General features: G+C 33.2%; 1 protein-coding gene and 1 long non-coding RNA gene across 6 annotated transcripts in view; one reads left to right on the top strand and one right to left on the bottom strand.

The window, feature by feature from the left end:
* Positions 1-21898, bottom strand: part of LOC102803627 (SAM and SH3 domain-containing protein 1-like) — a 152672-nt gene that overhangs the window by 61702 nt on the left and 69072 nt on the right. The window lies entirely within an intron of this gene.
* LOC146736516 (uncharacterized) lies at positions 17963-18851 on the top strand. The gene is made up of 2 exons (XR_014930936.1): positions 17963-18109; positions 18786-18851. It is a non-coding gene; the product is annotated as an uncharacterized LOC146736516 (long non-coding RNA).

Below are 21898 nucleotides of genomic sequence, written 5' to 3'. Positions count from 1 at the left end.
GCGTGCTGGTCATATTTTCTCATACATGAAAAGCATATAGCATGCTGACACAGTGAGTATGTATGATGAAGTGATATACTACCAAATGCTAGACACAATTGTCTAAAGGGCACTTAAAACTTTTTAAAAATTTTTTTGCGCAAGTGACATTTCCAGACATTTAAGTCACTGTCGTCACTCCTGAGTTTTTTTTGTCTTGATGTTAGTTCTATAGGGCAGACTCTACTCGGATTTATCCTGCTAAGTGAAATATTTGTTTCCATTTTTCACAATGGTAGCTTTAATGCCATACTTTACCCACAATCCTTTGCAGGAGAATCAAGATGGCAGACTACATAATACTAGTCGAATATCTAGAGAATGAAAAGTGATACAAAAAATGTGAATTGCATTCTCTTACATTTGAGGAGCTCTTTCATCTGGAATTATTATGTTGTTTGCCCTGATTTCCACCTTTGCAATTAAAGTCAATTTATAACTAAGAAAATAACTATTATAATTTAACCACCAAAATATTCTCATATTTCAACACGCAACCTTAAAGTACACTAATGTAAAATAATAAAAAATAGTCATACAATAAAAAAAAAATAAAAATAAAAAAATAAACAAACAAACAAACAAACAAACAAACAAATAAACAAATAAATAAATAAATAAATAAATAAATAAATAAATGAGTTGATTTTTAAGTTCATGCTCTATTACATGTGTGAATGCGATTCCAATTCAGCAAATAAATATTAACACACCCATTTCAAAACTAACTTCTAAAATAAACACAGCCAGCAGGATATGTTGATATGAATTCTGCTTTCACCAGAGTCAAGCAGTATCTCTATACTGATATTGTGGCATATCATATTGAAGCACCATCAATGATGTCTCCCAGACTGTGTGCCTTGGAGGCAAAAGTGACTCAGAGATATAATGAACAGATGCATGTCATTATAACCATGTGGGAGAGAAAATACGACACTGGTCGCTAATATAATGAATAGTGGTCATTGTACTGTGTCATTTTTGATGTAGTACTAGACTAACGCCTACTCCAAGATGAAAAAAAACTGTCACCAAGACTGGTCATCAAGTCACTATTGTGTCACGAAATTTTGGCCACTTATCACTAAGTTTAATCTATGACATGTTGGCAAATGGTGTAGTGACAGCCGCACCAGACTGTAACTAACGGTAAAAAGAACAATAAACAGAGCATATTGTTATTTCACCACATGAGGGCGCTCAACAATCAGGTGAGGGCAGTATATCACCCTGTTCAGTAAACACTGCCAATACAGATAAATCTGGTCAAAACAAGTGCAACTTTAAACCAGCCCAGTCCAGCCTAATAAAACCAAGACAATATACAACCCAATGTAGGTATGAACAGTTACTAGTCTAAATCCAGTGAAAAATATGAAGATTGCCAATATAAATACATTTAGGTACTGGTCTAAAACCAATGAAAACCAGCCCAGGTTAGTCTAGAAGGATACTGCCAATATCAACAGGTACTGGTCTAAAACCAGTGAAAACCAGTTCAGTTCATTCTATAAGGATACTGCCAATATCAACAGGTACTGGTCTAAAACCAGTGAAAACCAGTTCAGTCCATTCTATAAGGATACTTCCAATATCAACAGGTACTGGTCTAAAACCAGTGAAAACCAGTTCAGTCCAGTCTATAAGGATACTGCCAATATCAACAGGTACTGGTCTAAAACCAGAGAAAACCAGTTCAGTCCATTCTATAAGGATACTTCCAATATCAACAGGTACTGGTCTAAAACCAGTGAAAACCAGTTCAGTCCATTCTATAAGGATACTTCCAATATCAACAGGTACTGGTCTAAAACCAGTGAAAACCAGTTCAGTCCAGTCTATAAGGATACTGCCAATATCAACAGGTACTGGTCTAAAACCAGTGAAAACCAGTTCAGTCCATTCTATAAGGATACTGCCAATATCGACAGGTACTGGTCTAAAACCAGAGAAAACCAGTTCAGTCTATTCTATAAGGATACTGCCAATATCAACAGGTACTGGTCTAAAACCAGTGAAAATCAGTTCAGTCCATTCTATAAGGATACTGCCAATATCAACAGGTACTGGTCTAAAACCAGAGAAAACCAGTTCAGTCCATTCTATAAGGATACTTCCAATATCAACAGGTACTGGTCTAAAACCAGTGAAAACCAGTTCAGTCCATTCTATAAGGATACTTCCAATATCAACAGGTACTGGTCTAAAACCAGTGAAAACCAGTTCAGTCCAGTCTATAAGGATACTGCCAATATCAACAGGTACTGGTCTAAAACCAGTGAAAACCAGTTCAGTCCAGTCTATAAGGATACTTCCAATATCAACAGGTACTGGTCTAAAACCAGCTCAAAATAACAGACAATATAGATAGGTATTAGAACACCTATTAGGTATCACCTAGTAATATGATCAATTAATATTATCCATTCTACCACATATATGCAATAGCAATCTCTGCATTTTAAAGGTCTCCATAATTAATGTCAATCTTTCATAATAAAAGAAAACTAATGAATTCATAAAACATAATAAAAATGGTACCCAAGAATATATTTTTTTGATTTGGAATAAATTCATGCAGTTCAGTATATGTTAACAAGTTTTGTGAACTACCGTACATGTATCTGTGAGATCATGATTGATTGATTGATTTATTTATTTATTTATTTATTTATTTATTTTAAAGAGGGTGGGACAAAATACATTATGTATTCATTTATTTATTTAATTAACACTTTAATTAAAAACAATACAGTAATGTGCCAGTAATGAATCTAACCATCAACTTAGGTTTAAAATATAACATAATTGAACAAGTCATTGAAAATGACACAGTCCCCGTTAAGTTCTCTTTGTGCTCTTTATATTAAAGCGGAGGGGTTGTCGCGAGCGTGTCCTTGACAAAGCATGTCCAAAATACAACATTTTCAAAAAACAAGATGGCTGCCAGTCAGCCATTTTGAATCGAATCGCTAAACCACTGCATGTGCATATGTCCCACATAAAGTACTAGGCACATGCAAAGAATGAATGGAATCGGTCCAAGGGATTCTGAGATACGACTCCGGACGGACGCACGGACACACAGACGCACGGACGGAGACCGAATTATAAGTCCCCGTTTTCGGACTCACATTCCTTTCAATTATTACAGAAGTCAACTTTGATGATGGAACCATCTCTCAAGCATCTTTCTCTCACAGATAAAAAATGAATGAAGAGAAAAAAAAATGTTAAGGTATGAGGCGATGTGATTGATGAATCATCGTATCTGTCAAAACAAAATTGCTACACTGATCGAAGATGTGATTAAATTGGAAATCAGATCTGAAATTAGACATTTTTTTTCTTTTTCAGGGAGTGAATACATTAGCATGGGCTAACTTGTATGAATCATGAGAAAATGCAGAAAAGTTGATTCAATGCCGGAAGGAGCCAGTTTGATTTGTTGCTGGAAAAAAACCAGTTTCACTCGATGCTGGAAAGAACCAGTTTGACTTGATGATGGAAGAAACCAGTTTGACTCAATGCTGGAAAGAACCAGTTTGACTTGACGACAGAAGGAACCAGTCTGACTTGATGACAGAAGGAGCCAGTTTGACTTAATGAAGGAACGAACCGATTTTAAGTCCTTAATGTCACATTACGCATCACAATCAAAGCTTGTTTTCTTTCATGCAAATATTATCCACCTTTTTTCAGTAATTTAATCTTAACTGACTAAATATAAACTTTGTTTGTGATTATTGTTACACAACACAGCATACAGCGAATATTTCAGGGCGGAGGGTTTTAACTTGAGAATATAATTCCTGCATCTCCATCACATTTCTAAAAATCCCAATTAATGAAATATAACAATTAATATTATTAATTTCATATCTATCATATAATCCAAATCTGAGTATGATCAGATTTCAAAATTAGAATTTTAAGCATTAAGTATTAAAGTAGAGATAATACGTATGTATAATGTATAGGACTCAATGATAAGAATTCACAATGGTGAACACAGTGCATGCTCAAATTTCATTTCATGCACACTGTATACATGTATGTTGTCCAAAGTCCCATATCATACACGCTTTGCATCCAATGCCCCATCAATATCATGGACAGAATTTTTTGTTTTTTTTCTACTCTAGTCATAAAATGAGAGGTAAATCAACTCAAATTTGAACATATCATACAGACAGAACTCTCGTAATCGTTGCAAGACAACTTACGGATTTCACTAACACATGATATTTTGGTCTGAATTCATCATAAACTTATCATTTTCTAAATATCTATCTATCACACCATTGCACATTTCCATATTGAATTTATTTACGTATACCGGGGTATGCAAGAGACAGTGATGGTGCAAGTCATGGACTGACGTTGAATGAGTCTACAATTGATGAAAAAAATACAGAACCCTGCAAATTGTCTTTGTCGATCAAGAACACACAAAATGACACCTGTTTTCCAGCAGACATGTCTCTAACACATGCCTTGAAAGCACTCAAGTTAAAAGTTTGCGTAAATGCATGACTAATACCTTAATGGGGACTGACTCTCAGCAGCCGTGATAAAAGCATGCCACGTTTTCTATTGTTTCTTTCAATTAACTTTGACATAGACTAAACTAACACCTTGCGATAATGACGGATGACGGCAAGACAATAATCTATCAAACAAAAGGTGGCAGTACGCATGACATACTGGGTAAGGGATGATACTCTAGGGAAATTCATCATGTCCTATCAATGAAGACAAACCATCGCCATTTAGCTTTTGTAATGTTTAGTTTTCAAATGCAAAACAAAGCAATTAACAGAAAGGCAGTTTGTTTTGCATATAGAGATGCATGTGACAAAAGCTTGGTATCGACCACATCAAATGGTTGCATACTAATTAAGGTGTCTACACTGGTAAAATCAAAACAGCCTATAATGTTGCAGGATTCACTACATAGAACAGCGCCCTCTAGTGCCAAACTACTAATACACTAAAAAACACCTACTGTAAAATGACTAATTTTCACTGGGTTTAAATTTCACTGATTTACCCATTTCAGGCATATTCAGTGGGTTTTAAATTCACGGTTTTATCATTTAGATAATGTGTTTTATGCTAAATTTTACATATTCACTGGGTTTTAATTTAGCGCATTTTCCAGTCAGTGAAATAAGCAAAATTAAAACCCAGTGAATAATTACCCCCTTTACAGTATTATAGTCATAATTCACAAGTTACAAGCCAAAATTAAAGACATGAGTCAAATTATCAGTTTTACAATTTGGTTATTTTTGCCTCAATCTTCTGAATGAAAGTGCCAACAATAAATGGAACTATTTTGTGAATTTGCTATGAAAAGAAGGAACTGGTGGTGAAAAGGTTACGTCATCTAAAATATACTAGGAATTGCTGGAATTGTCAAATTCATGAAGTATGGACTAAAAGAATGACATTTTCAGCAAAAGTCTGAAAATTTTGTAGTATTAAGTGAAATTATCACAGAGGTCCTGAAAAAAGTGAGTCCCAGAGGCTGTTCTCTTATTATGAACCCAAACGAATACCCCAAAATTATGGCAAAAATTTATTTTCCACTGAAAACTAAATGAAAATCTAACAGTTTAAAAGTATACGATAGCTACTGAAAGTATAACAAACATTAACCAAAATAAACTAGAGGACTGTGACCAAACTGACAGCTGTCATTGGTTGCTCACAGGCACAGATATATCACTAGGGACAACATAGAGGGGTAAAGAAAACTTTGCATCTCAATGACTGACTGCTTAATATTGGGATAGTTTACTTGAAACCAGACACCGCAGTGTAAACTATTGAAATACGACCCTAGGCCCACATATTAATGATTCATAACTGTACAAGTATCACCAATCAATGAAGGAAGATTAAACAAGACCCTGCCAACAGAAAACTGTCAAGATATCAGTTACAAATTTACGCATACTGTAAAATACTTTATTTTCACTTGGAATTTATTTTCTCTATTTTTGCTGAAGGATGATTCAGCGAAAATTAAATCCAGTGAATATACCTTTTTTCCTATACTTTACTTTCAACTCATCAAATATCAGTGAAAATACACTCGATACAAAACCATGAAAAGCCTTTTCAGTGAAAATTAATTCAGGCTAAAATAAAGTATTTTACAGTACATGTATACGAACTAAAAAAAGGTTCCGTTTGAGTGATCGCTTGATTGTACCGAATATATTTTGAATAATTATTGTAGCCTGACAGGTAATTTATAGTTATTTTTTATAGTTATTTTACAAATTATAGTTCATTTTTTTTTGTCTGACTTGCACACAATTGTGAAATCATATTTTAGAATTATCTACTATGTTTTTTCTTGACATGCACCCATATTGTTTGGGGGAACATCAATAGAATGAAATCAAAATTCAAGTTTTTAAAACAGCAGTTGGGTTATTATTTTTTTTAAATTTTATTCAAAATCTTCATCTTCTTATTTTGTGACAATAGTGAGGGTTCAGCAAGATATCCAATTAATTTTGTGCATATTTTCCTGTTATACACTCTATCAATGTCCCTCAAACGTACAGACTAAGTTCGCAAAATATCAAACTTGCTTTCAATGACCTGCCTACTTCCCAATGTAAAGCCAAGGTTTAAAAAATATCAAAATCACTTTCAATTCAAAATGGGGATGTGTTTTCGTTCTTTGTATTCACCAAAACATTACGGTACACCACAAATTAAGACCGAGCAGGACTGACCAAATTGATCATATTTTTGTCATATCAGTTTAAGTTGAATGATTAAGCAAAATTATATGCAAATTCTCTACTTGTTAATCAGTACAACTAATTATAGACCAGATAAAACAACAAGAAACTTACAATTTGTGGTCATACATTTACTTTCATAATAAATTAATTTACAAACAGTTTAAACGGAAAACCATCTAGAACATTTCCTTTGTACTTGAATACTGCACATACATAGACCAAGCAGAAAAGGAAGGCTATCCCGAAACCCAATACAATAATATTCATGAAATAATAATAAGAATAACAACCACCATATTAACAGCACGGTTCTTTTGAGATATTACATTACATATCAAGCAGGGATTCATCTCGTATTCATTTATTCATTAGTAGCCAGTCCGCAAATAAACTCTATTTTTCTACCACCTGAACTAATCTCTTGATTCGCCGGAAACCGCACAATTTTTCCCCGGTCGCTTCTTCATTTTCCCTCAATCTGAACTAATCTTATTGGATCGGTTTATTTTCTTAAGTCCACTTTTCCCACCAAATCTCCTGTATATCGTATTTAAATTTATATAATCTTTCAATTGCCCATGTATGTCATATTTTCATCGAACCTATATTTTTCTTTGTTCAAAAAACTAAAAATAAATAAAAAATTACATGCTGCAAATTAGATACACTGTGATCTAGTCATTAAGTTGAGTGAGTTTAAATTACATTTAACTTTTTCACCACCAAACTTCCTTGAGCAAATTTTTCTTCACTTTTTTCTTATATTCTTTAATATTTCTGGAAATGAACCCTAATTTCACAGCTAACAGACAAAATTTGCGTCAAATTTTCAGTTTTACTCAAAAATATTGGCCATTTGTGTCCCAATCTTTTAAAGGAAAGTGAAGACTATAAATGCGACTATTTTGTGATGAAAAGAAGGAGCTGGTGTTGAAAAGGTTAAAAAACAAGATATTTGTATTTTGGTATTTTAAAGTTGTATAAACATTATGTCCCTCGACATATCGAACACGACACAACATGTCAACTGTGGTGCTACAAGTAATACCGGAATTCATTTATATTTTTTTTTCAAATGTGTCGTAACAGAATTTTCCGAACATCGGTTGAAATAAACTGAATTATTCCGGACAACTTGTTACAGATGAATAAAATATTTTTTCTCCCTACAGAGCGTAGACGAAGTGAAACACAATGGAAATGATCAAAATGAGTACATACAGAACGTTCAGAAGCGTGCTTACAAATTCCATCAATTGCTAGTCTGGGAACAAATTGGTAAATCCCATGGTTATACCTTGTATATACAAATTGTGGATTTTCTTTGTTGAACAAGGAATTATAACATTAGTATTCATGTCAGACAATGTTTATTTAAAGCCTACCTATATGTACCGATATGACACGCACTGATCCTGAGTGTCATAACTGGAGTTATTCGAAAATTCAGACGTGCTCTGACTTGTGTGAACGCTGCACGGATCAAACATACAGTGGAGTTCATGCAACTACGTGTTAAAACGTAAATGTATGTAGATGTTAGCATTTTGCTGTCAATACAGTGAATTTCATAAAGGCATGAATGTTTTTTACCCAGGAAGACCCTCAAATCAAAAGATTACGCTCTCATAGGCGAAAAAACAAACATTTGGTAATGCCCATTACCCATGAGTCTTTTAGGTTTTTGTTCAATCATTGGTCAATTTACAGCCATTTACACATTAGGCTGAGAAAAAAATATCTCTGTTTCTCGTTTCCGCGTGCATCATTTTGAACTATGTGCCTTTTTTTTCCCTTCTAAAGCATTCCAAAATGCGCTTGTACTCACACTTGTCTCAAATTTCCCCCATTTTAGCTCAGTATTTCAAAAAAGAAAAAAATGAAAAAAGAAATCGCCTCATTTTAAAATTTCCAATGAGACGAGAAACAGAGAATTTTTTTTTTCCTGGCCTTATGATTGCTCAAGTTGTTTTCAACCAGCAGTTTTTTGTATAAATATTTTAAATAAAAACTTTCATGCCTTCGTGAAATTCACTATAAAGTTTTTGGAATAAAAATCAAGTTTGAGTTGAGCTTGAGTTGATTAAAAGTACAGCAGAGTTCAGAGTTCACCCAATGATGTAAGCATCAAAATTTTGCTGTCAATCAAAAAAAAATCAGAGTTTCATTTTTTGGATGATATAAAAACAGTTTTTGCTATCAGATACAGATCATGACTACATTGAACACCCTTATTGTTCCCAACTCAAAATTTTTTAGAACATTTTTCATAATATTTGTCTCTAACAAATAAATATGAAATTACTTTTAGAATAGGAATAACCATCAAATAAATTTTTGGTGTCCATCTTGTCTGGCAAATAAGCAGATTTTTTAATTTTTGACTATACACTGTATTATCGCATTTGATATGGATGGAGTAAGAAAATTCTAAAAATTATGTAATTAATAAAAATGAGGCTATTTTTTTGGTAGCAAATTAATGTACTGCAGAACTGTGTGAATTGTAACTTTCATTTTATCAAGTGTTTTGCAATTATTGTGAAATTATCTAGCAGTAAACGTGACCGTTTCTCAGGTGAGTCATGGAGAAATTAGCAAAATCTCATTTTTGCAAGTCCAAAATTTCTATTTGCAACACTTCACTGGTTTGCAATTTATGTCAAAAAGTAATCCAGTTAATAGCACACACGTATTCAAGTAGACAAAATTTCAAGGCATATTTTTACCACTATGCAAAAATTTGTTTAAATTTAAATTATTGAAAAAATATGCAAAATATAGAATTATGACATTCGTCTATAATATTAATATCATTCAAAACAAACAAAGATATTGATTAAATAATCCTCCATAAAATAGACGCTTCTAATTTGATCTTCGAATCATAAAACATGCATTCCTTAAAGACGAACAATGATTATATGATAGATGCACATAATATGCTTTATATATATTTCAGAAACTCAATTTAAAACCGCATCTATTATATATCGTATCTCTGGTTACGTACTCGTACAATATGATTGATCATCATCCTCAGTGCACGCTATTGTTAATGCAATGAAAGCGAGATAAATTTTTAACTACCCTCAAAGAGATTGCATTTCTATCTTTGACTATTATCATCTTTCTCCTCAACGTACTCTCAGCGACAACTTCTAGTCTGCAAGCAACTTGCAATTCAACCATTCATTCACATGCTGTCATCTCGTAAAGGCCAAATCAAAAAATATGCGTGTTTCTAACAACCATATTATACCTAAAAATGATTGCCTACCATAACCCTTTGAGCGCTAAAATTTTTTTTGGCTCAAAATTTGGGTAAATTTGTTCAGATTTTCTGTGATTTTCACTGAATTGAATTTTAATTCTTGATCAAACAAACATTATGTGATATTGCTTTTTGTTCTTGCTCAAAAATTTTGAAATTTTCGCAACATTTCATGTGAAAAAGAGCAGACTATAAACTATTTTGTGAATGGTGCCTGAAAGTTGACTTCGGTGCTCAAAGGATTGGGGGTTTTTTGGCGAATTCGCACAAGATTTCAATGAGGCTTGAATGGAATATACCTATTTGTCTAAATTTTGGCCAAATTTGGAAGACTTCACTGTAAATATTGTTAAACATGGGTTTCGTTAAGTAATCAGCAAACTAGTGCAAAGTAAATCTGAATGATGTCCAATGAAAGAAAAAAAATTAACAAGTCAAATGTGCACTTGGGGGCTTTTTTAGACCACTATTCAGCTCAGGTCAGGTGCATGCTGGTTGTCAGCAAATTCCTTCCGCGAAATATGACCCAGGTATTGGGAAATTAAGAATGAATATTTTTAAAAGAGATCACAAACGAAGCTAAAACACTTTCGACATTCCAGAAACTTATTGTACAGTAAAAAAACTTTGGTTTCTCAAAATAGAAATAAGTATTTTGTCAAGACGCAGCTGTCGGCTAAATAGCTATCTTCTAGGCTTCAATTGGCTATTTTTAAGACTTGCAACCGATAGGAAAGCGCGACATTATACCCTGTATATACATGTATGCATTTTTACCTAAACAAATCTAAGGTGAAATCACAAAGTCATTGTTACCATGGTAACAAGTTCTGTCAGCAACAATTTTGATTTGCTCTTAGACATTTATTTGATGAAACATTTTGCTCACCAAATTAAAAAAATTGACCACATTTTTTCTGGTTTAATCAAAACTACTGGCAAAAAGAAATAAAGTCAAATAAAACTTTTGATGGGGAAAATATAAAAACGTTGAAAAATGTGTTGCAGAAATAATGAAAATTTCAGCAACAAATTGTATGATTTTACCTACAGAGGAAGGATGAATGAACACAATACAAAATGTTGCCATTAAAATGTTGTCAGTCTGAGAATGGAGGATTTTCAGCATGTAACATTTACGACACGAATTTTCACTTAATAGTTTGTGTTCCAGGTCATTTTACAATAAAGTACTCGAAATAAGAAAAAAAAAATCTCTGAATATTTAAATTCCAACCATCTACTTGTTCATAATAATTTCACAGATGAAGCCCAAGAGAACCTTCTACGCTAATACAATCACTTTGTAAACATAAGATTACATTTAATTTCGTAAAAAGCCCCTCACCGAATTGAACTGAATTTTTTTTATTGGAAATGAACACATATTCGGGCTGTATTTCAGAGTAACTTAGTGAGAATCACGTTTGTACTTTGTTCATTTAAAATTTAATTTCTGGTGCTTGTCTACTTGGCATGCATTGGGGAATGATGGATGGGTCTGTGGGGAGTTGATTCCAGCTTCTGTTGTCTTTGGAAATTATGAATGAACATCCACCAAGCATGGGTGCTGGCAGAATGTCAGAGAGTCAGAGGAAAAAGCAATTATGTCCTTTTTCTATGGCATCTACGCCTCATCTACTACCCGCTATGTGATATACAAATACTACACATGATATTCATAACACCTTTTGCCAGGCTTTTAAGAAAATGAAGTTTTCTATATGCAAATGAGTAATGGTATAAAGGAATCGGGTATGCATATCAAGTTGATAAAAAAATATACTGATGAATTCTGAAAGCAGGGATATTTCAACAAATGTAAAAATGCTTGAACAATTAGAAATTTTAATTTAATTTGAAGATAATTTAAATCATTGTAAATTTGTTAAAAAATAAAAAAATAATAAATGTTCCTGCAAAACATGGGGTAATTAACAAGTTATTAACTGAAACATTTAATCCATACATGTACATGTGTAAACACAAATCAACTTATAAGCAAATTAATTCTTGCATAAAACATTCAAAGACAAATTAACTCTTAGCGCTGATAAAACCTACCGGGTAATTGTAGTACAAGACATTGTCAATAGTAGCATAAAACAGATTTTTCATTATTACATAATGTGGATATTGGATCAAGTCCAATAAATACCTCTTAATGAAATAAAACGGTTTACGAGAGTTTACAGATAGAGCGACAGATATTATATTATGTGAGAATCGTTAACACTTGGAAGGTTAAACATAGGAAATAGATTTATGGAGTAGCCGAGAGCAAAGGAAACAAACTCCCAATACGAATATCAGAGAACAGAGGAAATGCACGCTGCTTCAAAGCAATTCCCTGCAACAAATAGATGCAGATCCCCCATCCCATCATGGTTTTTTGTACTGCAGTTCAACACTTCGATTGACATCATCAATTTCCTTTATTTTTCATTTTATATTAAACCACTACCGTGAGATACTTTATTTTAGCTAATAATATTTGCTGAAATGGCCTTTTGATTGTTTTGCACGGAGTACATTCATTTTCACGATTTTTGACGAGTTAAATGTAAAATATAGGAAAATATTGGCTGGATTTATTTTCACTGAATCATCCCTTCAGCGAAAATAAAATATTTTACAGTATTTATTTTCACCGGTAGGTTGTCAATTAGTTTGGCCATGACGTGAGCAAGGTATTGGTAACTACGTGACCAGCTGTTGCTAGCGACACTTTTCACGTCATTAGGCATTGGCTCAGTGCGAATCCAAATCAAATAATTCTCAATCTTTTGGGAGCTAAAATTCGACATGAACCTCGTTCCAGTATCACGTTTCCAAAGCACTAATACATGCAACCACAAGATCACACAATTAGTCGAAATTTGACGACTGCAAATAAAATTTGTCAAGAATACTTCAATCAATCTAAGATCTATAGAGTTTGCAAACAAACTGTTACAATGGCTGCCATAAAATATTTCCAATCCAACGTCTATTTTTTTTCCCCCTGATATAAATATTGTACGTCCACTGAGAGCAATGACAGCAACCGATATCAAATTTTATAATAACACATTTAACCATGAGGGACCTTATATTTTCGTTGAAAAGGGACAAGCAGACAAAGACAAGACAAAAAATATAAATAATTTGAATAAATCAATTTTTTTTGTGAAATATTGTTAAAAAATTATTTTATGCGATTCTAATATAGCAAATATTGTATGTAACAGACACAAAATACTCGTAACTTTAAAATGGTATTTCACGCCAGATGGCAATTTACAATTCATCCATACATTGCGAGGTATCATAATATTGACTTAATAGTGGAAAATAAATGACATACCACGATGCGAGACGATCTGAGAAAAACTAGGATACCTCCCAGGGATATAGCTACAACTATGATGATGAAATAAAAATATTATTTTAATCAAGATCAAAGAAAGCTTAGAAAGAACTCCCATGTGCTGAGAGTATTGGAAACACATTAAATATAATTCGAAATCACTTAGCTGAAAACTAATTATGCAAATCAGAAAATTAATATGACCAGATTTGAGTGTAAAACTAATGAGGTCTGCGCAATGTAACAGAAAATCTATGTCTCCAAGTTTAATTGAAATGTGATTAGAACCAAAAAATTATGAATTATTATGCTTATTAGGGAATTAATATGAACAGATTTTTACCCCAAACTAATTAGGTTTGTACATTGTCCTAGAGCATCCTTGTACTAAGTTTCATTGAAATGGAATAATTAGTACCGTGAAAACTCCAAAATTTCGACCCCTCTAAAAATTCGGTCGCCTATTTATTTGCCGGGTTTCGGTGTTTTATTTACCTCCAAATTTTCGACTCCACTAAAAATTGCCGACTCATTCTTATTCGAAAATTGCGACCAGTTTTAGTTTTCCCCCAAACGAAAAAAAACCCGATGTGAGCGTTCAAACGGGACCTTCCTCGAAGGCATGAATCCGGGTTTCTGATTGACTGAGAGATTTTTATTTTATTGGTAACGAAAATATATTCTAAATAAACGAAGTTTCAAATAAAAACGAACACAAAAATCTCGGCATGCTGCGTTTCTGAATTGTTGATTATTACTGTACTCAGTAGTGATTATAATAATGTACACAAAATAAATTTGTTGAATGGTTATGAAATACAAATAAAAGTCAACTTAGTTTCATCGTAAGCGAATGATTCCGGTCTCGTATAAACGTTTGATGCTGTAGGATATCCGCCATGTTCTCTTAGGTCAAATAGGTCAAATCGCTAATTAACCAATCAAAAAGCTGGATGATGCCAACGTGTTCAAATTACCATAGCTTATTTAAATATGTTAATGTTATTGAACGCAATGCAAAAGAGATTGATGTTGTAGTACGATATTTTGGCTTGGATTTAGATGTGAAAACGGCATGATTTTTTTTAAATAAAAAAATTAGTTGTTTTTAAAAAATTAACTGGTCATCTGAAGAATAATTTAACATTGTTCACAGTGATAACAGCTCATTCTCGAAAGGAAGCTTACCCGCTCACGCTAGTCACGATAAAAATCATACAGTGTACTCTTGAATAGACAGACGCCAATGACTACGGTAAAACTTACTCTATTTTAGCCGGCAGGATTGATTGAAATGTTCGAAAAATGACGCCAAAATACACCTTAAAAGTCCCATTTTATTTTCTTAAATCCCATTTTATTTTTTAATCCAAGGGCGAATTTACGGCAGAATTTGGTTCCTCAAGTAAGGGACACGTGAGCTTTGATTCTAACCGGATACATTGCACTGGGTCGAGGAGATAGTTTGCTAAACTTCCATGTATCTTTTGTCCAATGGGTACCTGTACTTCGAACATTCGCAAGTTTTCCTAGGTAGTGCGAGACAGCTTTGTCTTTTGACCTATTAGTTTTGTGCTGACCTCTTTTCCGCGTCTTGACGTTTTGTTTTGCTTGTCATAATACTCACTGATTGATGACTTTGTTTAGATTTTGAGTTACAACTCGGCCACGACCTTTGCTTTTACCGTGAAACATGGGGAAGTTTACGTCAATTGACGGACATTGCATTTTTTAAAAACTAATGAAGCACACTGTCTATCATCCCCATTTTTTCATTTGCTGATTTCTATTCTGAAAAATTCGACCGTCCGAAAATGCACCTTAATTTTGACTAAAAACACGTCACATTTCTAACACCAATTATTTAAAACCGGTCGAAATTTTGGAGTTTTTACGGTACTTTAGATATCAGTGTGAAAGCTTAAAATTGGTTAATTATGCAAATTAGGTAATTAATATGTACAGATTTTAACCCACAATTATTCAGGTCTGTCTATTGTCCTACAGCATCCATGTACATTCATTGATATGTGATGTATAGTACCTGAGATATCAGTGTGAAAGTTGGTTAATTATGCAAATTAGGTGATTAATATGCACAAATATTTACCGGAAACTAATTGGGTCTGCATAATTCTAGATTCATTGAAATGTGATGATTAGTACTTTAGATATCAGTAGAAAAGCTGAAAATTAATTATGCAAATTAGGTAATTAATATGCACAATTATTTACCCTAAAACTAATCAGGTCTCTGCATAGTCCTAAAGGATCTATGTACCAAGTTTCATTGAAATGCGATGATTAGTACTTGAGATACCCGTGGAAAAGCTGAAAATTAACTAATTATGCAAATTAGGTGATTAATATGCACAAATATTTATCGAAAACAATCAATCTCTGCATAGTCCTTGAGTATGTAAGTACCAAGTTTCATTGAAATGTAATGCTAACTACTTATATCAATGCTGAAAATTAATTAATTATGCAAATTAGGTAATTAATATGTACTGATATTACCATAAAAACTATCAGGTCTGTGCAGTGTCGTATGACATCTATGTACCAAGTTTCATTGAAATGTGATGATTAGTACTTGAGATATCAGTGGAAAAACCGAAAATTGACTAATCATTATGCAAATTAGGTAATTAGTATCCACGGATTATTACCAAAAACTAATCAAAACCTAGCATTAGTTCAGAGCATCTATGTACCAAGTTTCATCAAAATCCAATGAGTGGTTGTTTAGATATCAGTGGAACAGTCATGGAACCACTAAAAAATAGCTAATTATCATGCAAATTAGGTAATTAATATGCACGGATTTTTACCAAAAATTAATCAAATCTGCGCATATGTTCAGAGCATCTATGTACCAAGTTTCATCAAAATCCAATGAGTGGTTCTTTAGATATCAGTGGAACAGTCATAGAACAGCTAAAAATTAGCTAATTATCATGCAAATTAGGTAATTAACGAGCATGGATTTTTACCAAAACCTAATCAAATCTGCGCATTGGCCCAGAGCATCTATGCACCAAGTTTCATCAAAAACCGATGTATGGTTCTTGAGATAGCAGTGGAACAGTCGGACACACATACACACATACACACATACACACATACACACATACACACATACACACATACACACATACAGACACACTAACTGCAAAGACTCCCATTTTGTGCTTCGCACATGGGAGTCAAAAATTGATGTAATAATAGTGATTCGGTGGAAAAATGGCAGGATATACCGGTAGTACCAATTTATTTTAAACCTTTTCACCAACAATATTTTCTATATTTTTTAGTAATGATCCCAATTTTGGAGCCAACAAACAAAATATGAGTCAATTTTCAGTTTTTACTCAAAAATTGGGCTATTTTTCTCCTAATTTTCTGAACGAAAGTGCAGACTATAAACCGGACTATTTTGTGATTTTGTGCTGAAAAGAGGCAACTGGTGCTGAAAAGGTTAAGAGACCATCCCAGGGACTGTACCATGTATCCTGATTACATGTACGTGAATTTGCATCATGGGAAAAGACAAACGAACAACGAACTTTGTTCTATATTTTATCGGCTACACCACAACGAACGGCATGGCAAACATAACTTCTTTTTTTTAATGGTAAAACACCAAATAGTGTTTCATTCTCTCTCATGTATTTTGAAAAGGAATGAAAAACTATTTGAGGGAAAAACATCTCTGAAAGAGATTTCTGTGGCAATTTGTGTCAAATGTCTATTATGGGATGCCATTGTCTATAATGCTTATACTAAAGCCCGTATGAGAAGGTGAATCGAAAATTACATAGTCATAAAATCATAAGTTGTTAGTGTATTTATTCTCATATTTTGATATAACGACAGACCTTATTTTCCATACGTAAAATGTATATATATGTTGCAAACCATTTATCACGGAATACTACTGGTAAATGATTTATAAACGCAGGGGTGTGAGAGCACAGGTAATGTTTTTTTCTGTATTTTGGTTTATGACATAAAATGCGTATTGCGGGTGACATCTTAAGTGCAGCATGCACGTTAACCGTTCTACGTATAAAGCGAGTATTTCCCAGTGGGACAAACTCGGGTAATATCACAACTAATGATGCGAGACTCGTTAATAATTCAGTGAAACATTAATCTTCATAGACATAGTAAATTCCATGACAAAAAACTTGACTTTCATACTTCCTTTCATTTCAGGCAGTAATTGATTTTTTTTAATGACCTAGGAAAATACTAGGAAATAAGGAATTTAATGATTTCTAGCATGAAAACAGAGAAAAAAATCAAGTTTTATTAGTGATATTTCAGTACAATTGCAGGAAACATTATATAGGATTTAAGTTACTAATGTGATAATATTTTTCTCTCTCAAATCTTTCTAACAACACAAGCTATCAAACAGATGTTTTATTTCCTTCATTTATGACTGCTTTAGGTCCTTTGATCTCAAATGTCTCGCTGTATCACACCGTGTATGAACTAGACTTGTTAAGCTTAGCGTATCCGTGTGGATGCTCAGGAAACTGAAGCATGATCTGATCCGTTAATGACATGGTTGGTCCTCGGGGGCTAGCGTGTGTATGCAGACTGATTCACACCAGAGGATTGAACAAGCAAATATCTTGGAAGAACAGGCTGCTTATACAGCAAGTATGTGAATATTTGTATGTTATCCTTATTTTAATATCACTGAAAGCAATTGAAAATCATCGTAAATAACACTATTCATCTCATATTCACAGAGGTACATATCCACACAGGGAAGTGATACAGGACAGATCAAAAATGTCAAATTTGATGTTACATAGATCAGCTAATTAAAATAAATCAGACACTACTCTAGTATTATCCAATTAACTGTTCAATGATGGGTACCAAGTCTCACCCTATTGGAGTAAACCATTATAATATTATACAGAATAATTATTATACAGAACAAACAAGTTGAAAACAGTTTAATTAGTATGCAACATTAATATGTAATTAATAATAATTAACTAAAATGCACAGATTAATTAGAAGCTGTTATTAGATACTGGTTCACAAAAGCAGCAACCATGTACCAAGTTTCAAAGCATTTGTACAAACAGATATACAATAAACACGGTAGAACAGATTATTTATATGCATGGATTTGTACCAGGTCGAATGTTTAGGATGTACGTATACATGTAGTACCTGTGTACTAAGTTTTATTTTAATCCAACAAATGCCACCCAGGGGTTCTTGGGATATCAGTCAAGCAAAATTTAACACAAACACAGATGTACAGACAGACAGACATCATTACGATATATTACATGTACCTCCCGTTTGTGCTTTGCAGGAGTCAACAATTGATAGAAGTTACAGACATTCAAAAATCAATGGGCAAAAAAGAAGTAAGCAAAAATTCAAGCAAAGATCATGAAGGAGCAGAATTGTCACACATGCAAGTGAAATTTACATGAAATCAAACACTGTTGAAACAAACTTAGAATATTTAATTTTTGTTTTGTTTTAATTGACGACACATAAAAACCCCTGAGCGGAATGAAAAGTGTTACAAATGAGAAATCACAAACATGCAAATAAAATTTAAAAACAAATTCTGAATTGCAGAATGCAATAAAATGAAAATATTTAGGTAGGTAAGGGTTGTTGTCTTATTTCAAAACAAGTGTTTAAATACTTGTCAAGAGCAATGGACAAATTATTATTTTGCATGAAAAATAACTCAATGACATTTTCATCCATCGCTAAAAAATTATTCACATGTTTCCTGGCTTTAATGAAAAACTTGTATCTTTGTTGATGGGATTATATGCAGGACATCACAAATTGTTTTTCATCTTTAATTTGTTTGGAATCGCAAACTTCACTTCAAAATTCTCTCATAAACAAGGACTTTGGTTCAATTTCAGTGTGCAATGATACCTGTATATTCATATTCACTGATATATCAACAATAGTTTCTCTTTTAAATCTCAGTCGTCTAACTTTTTCAGACTGTGGAAACATGCATGTGATGAATATATAATCCCACATTAATTTCTATAAGATTGACGTCAATAGACACTTGCGTTTATCGAAAAAGTAGTATCAATCTTGGCCAGATCGTGGGATTATACAAGATATCACTTGTTTGTAGAGCTGATTGACACAAGTGACTCCAAGGGATAGTATTATCCATGAACAGAAGGTGAGGGGATAATACAGCCCAATGCACTATGAGTATACTTGTATCAACCAGCTTAATGAAAATAAATATGATGACAGTCACATGCCAGAAAGAAATCGCAGTTTTGCTAAACAATGCTTATGAATCAATACTATTACGCATGACAAATAAGCACTTTAGTATTTGCTTTTCGATAACTGACAGAAATATTAATTTGCCAATTCAACTCTTGCTTGGCATAATAATTTGTTTTGTCGTTGCACCTTATGAGAAATTGTTGCTATATAGTATGAAATTCTCATACTTGTGAGTGTTGCATGATTTTTCTTTCCTCATCCTTGTTTGAATATAATATGACGTGTAATTTGAATAAATTTATGTTGATTCTACCATATCGATTATAATTTATGCATACATAAAATACAAATATATACCATTTTTTTATGCAACCACTCGTGTACAGCATTGGATTTTTGAACTTAATAAAATAGTTTTAATAGCGTAATAGATTTAAAAACAATTTAAAACAATGACTTGTGAAAACACATTTTATACATTGCCAATGACGGAGGTGGCAGTCAAGGTGTAGTAGCCACTGCATTGTGACCCCTAATTATAATCAGAATCCAGCTATGCACAGAACCACAGCGATGGATGCGGTGCACCATCCAAGCTAAATTATTCATTTGTATATCAATATGTCCAACTCATACATGTAATCACGCTACCCCTTTGGAAACAAGCAATTTTGGCGTTTTCATCTGCCGATTGTACCTAATTATAGCTAGCCAATTAATTTATTTGTTTCCTATAGCTTCCCACTTTTCGATGCCCTACAAATGTTTCACATGAAAACATCCCAATTTCGTTGATAAAAAGGCTTAAAAATCATTGCCGTAACTTCATCAACATTTTCTAGGAGTTTATGATTTTACTTTTTTAAAAGGTTTGAACCCAGAATGGGGCACAGTATGAATTTTCTCAATGGCACAGAATGAGGGGTGCAGAATACTGTGCATAATGATGACGCAACTATGGGGTGCACAATGCTTATTTTGGACGCATTCCGGTGGCGCTGAGTACCGATTTTGAGCCTCACACATTACCTCACCAGCCGTTTGATTTTCTACTCCCCCTTAGCGATATTTCACATTAAACGTCAAAACTGTGAATGATACGCATCATAGTCATGTGATGATATTCAAATTTCTCAAGCGACGTTTCAAAATGCCCATACAAGAATAAAACGACATCATTTTCCTTACGAGACACTGTTGCAAGGGGATAGGTCATGTGACCATGTTATGGATGCAGGGCTTCATACAAAAAAAAAACATTCTAAAAATTTGTAATAAATTATAAACTTTATTAAGCCACCAGAATCTACACAACAATGATTCACACAGTGTAATAACAACCATCCTTAAAATATCAGTTGATCCTTTTCGGGGAAAAAATCGATATTATTTTGAGTGAAAAATCACCATGTTCTATAAACATGACCATTTGGGAGAGAATCGATACAGTGAATGAAATTAACTACACTTGGCATGAAATTGACACCCTCTGACTTACCCCAGAGGGAAGGGAGATCATGCAAGTAACACATAAATTATTCAACACTATAGAGAAATACTGAGTAAAGTGAGAATAATTCCTGTATCAATTTACTAAAGTTAGTTAACCCTTTGTGCACATTGCTCAAAGTATTGTCACATTTTTGATTATACTCTTTCACACGTGGCATAGACCTTTAATAGAAAGAAATCTGAGCACGGACAGACAAAATAAAATTCATGTTCGTTGGATTTTTCTTTTGAAACCTTGCCTTGCCAAAATTTTTAAATGTTTACTGTAAAACATGTCTTTTTAGCTAGCACGATATTTTAGCTAATTTAGCTAATTCGCAATTCTGAGTTGTTGCTAATTAGAATAGAGTATATTCTCACAGTGAGATTGTTGGCTCATTCAGCTAAATTAAGATTCTGTTAATTCATGCATTGAGTCAAATTCGCTAAAATGATATGTCGCTATTTCGAAGTGTTTTACAGTATATCTTGAATGTGCTTTACACGATGTAGAAAACGCAGAAACGTCAAAGAAAATATTGCAAAGCACATGATGAACATTGAACAATGGCTATGAATTTAGTTGGGAAAATACTCAGATCAAAGCAGATGGCAAGAATTTTCAGTCTTGGTAATTGTGAAATAATTTTTTGTGGAAATCAAAAAAAAAAAAAACAATTCCAAAAAGTGATCTGGCGTGCATGTACAAAG

The sequence above is a fragment of the Saccoglossus kowalevskii genome, chromosome 11 (genome assembly GCF_978046115.1).
Source record: "Saccoglossus kowalevskii chromosome 11, keSacKowa6.1, whole genome shotgun sequence".
Lineage (NCBI taxonomy): Eukaryota > Metazoa > Hemichordata > Enteropneusta > Harrimaniidae > Saccoglossus > Saccoglossus kowalevskii.
The sequence above is the reverse complement of the archived record's forward strand: the minus strand, read 5'-3'. Positions and strand labels throughout refer to the sequence as shown.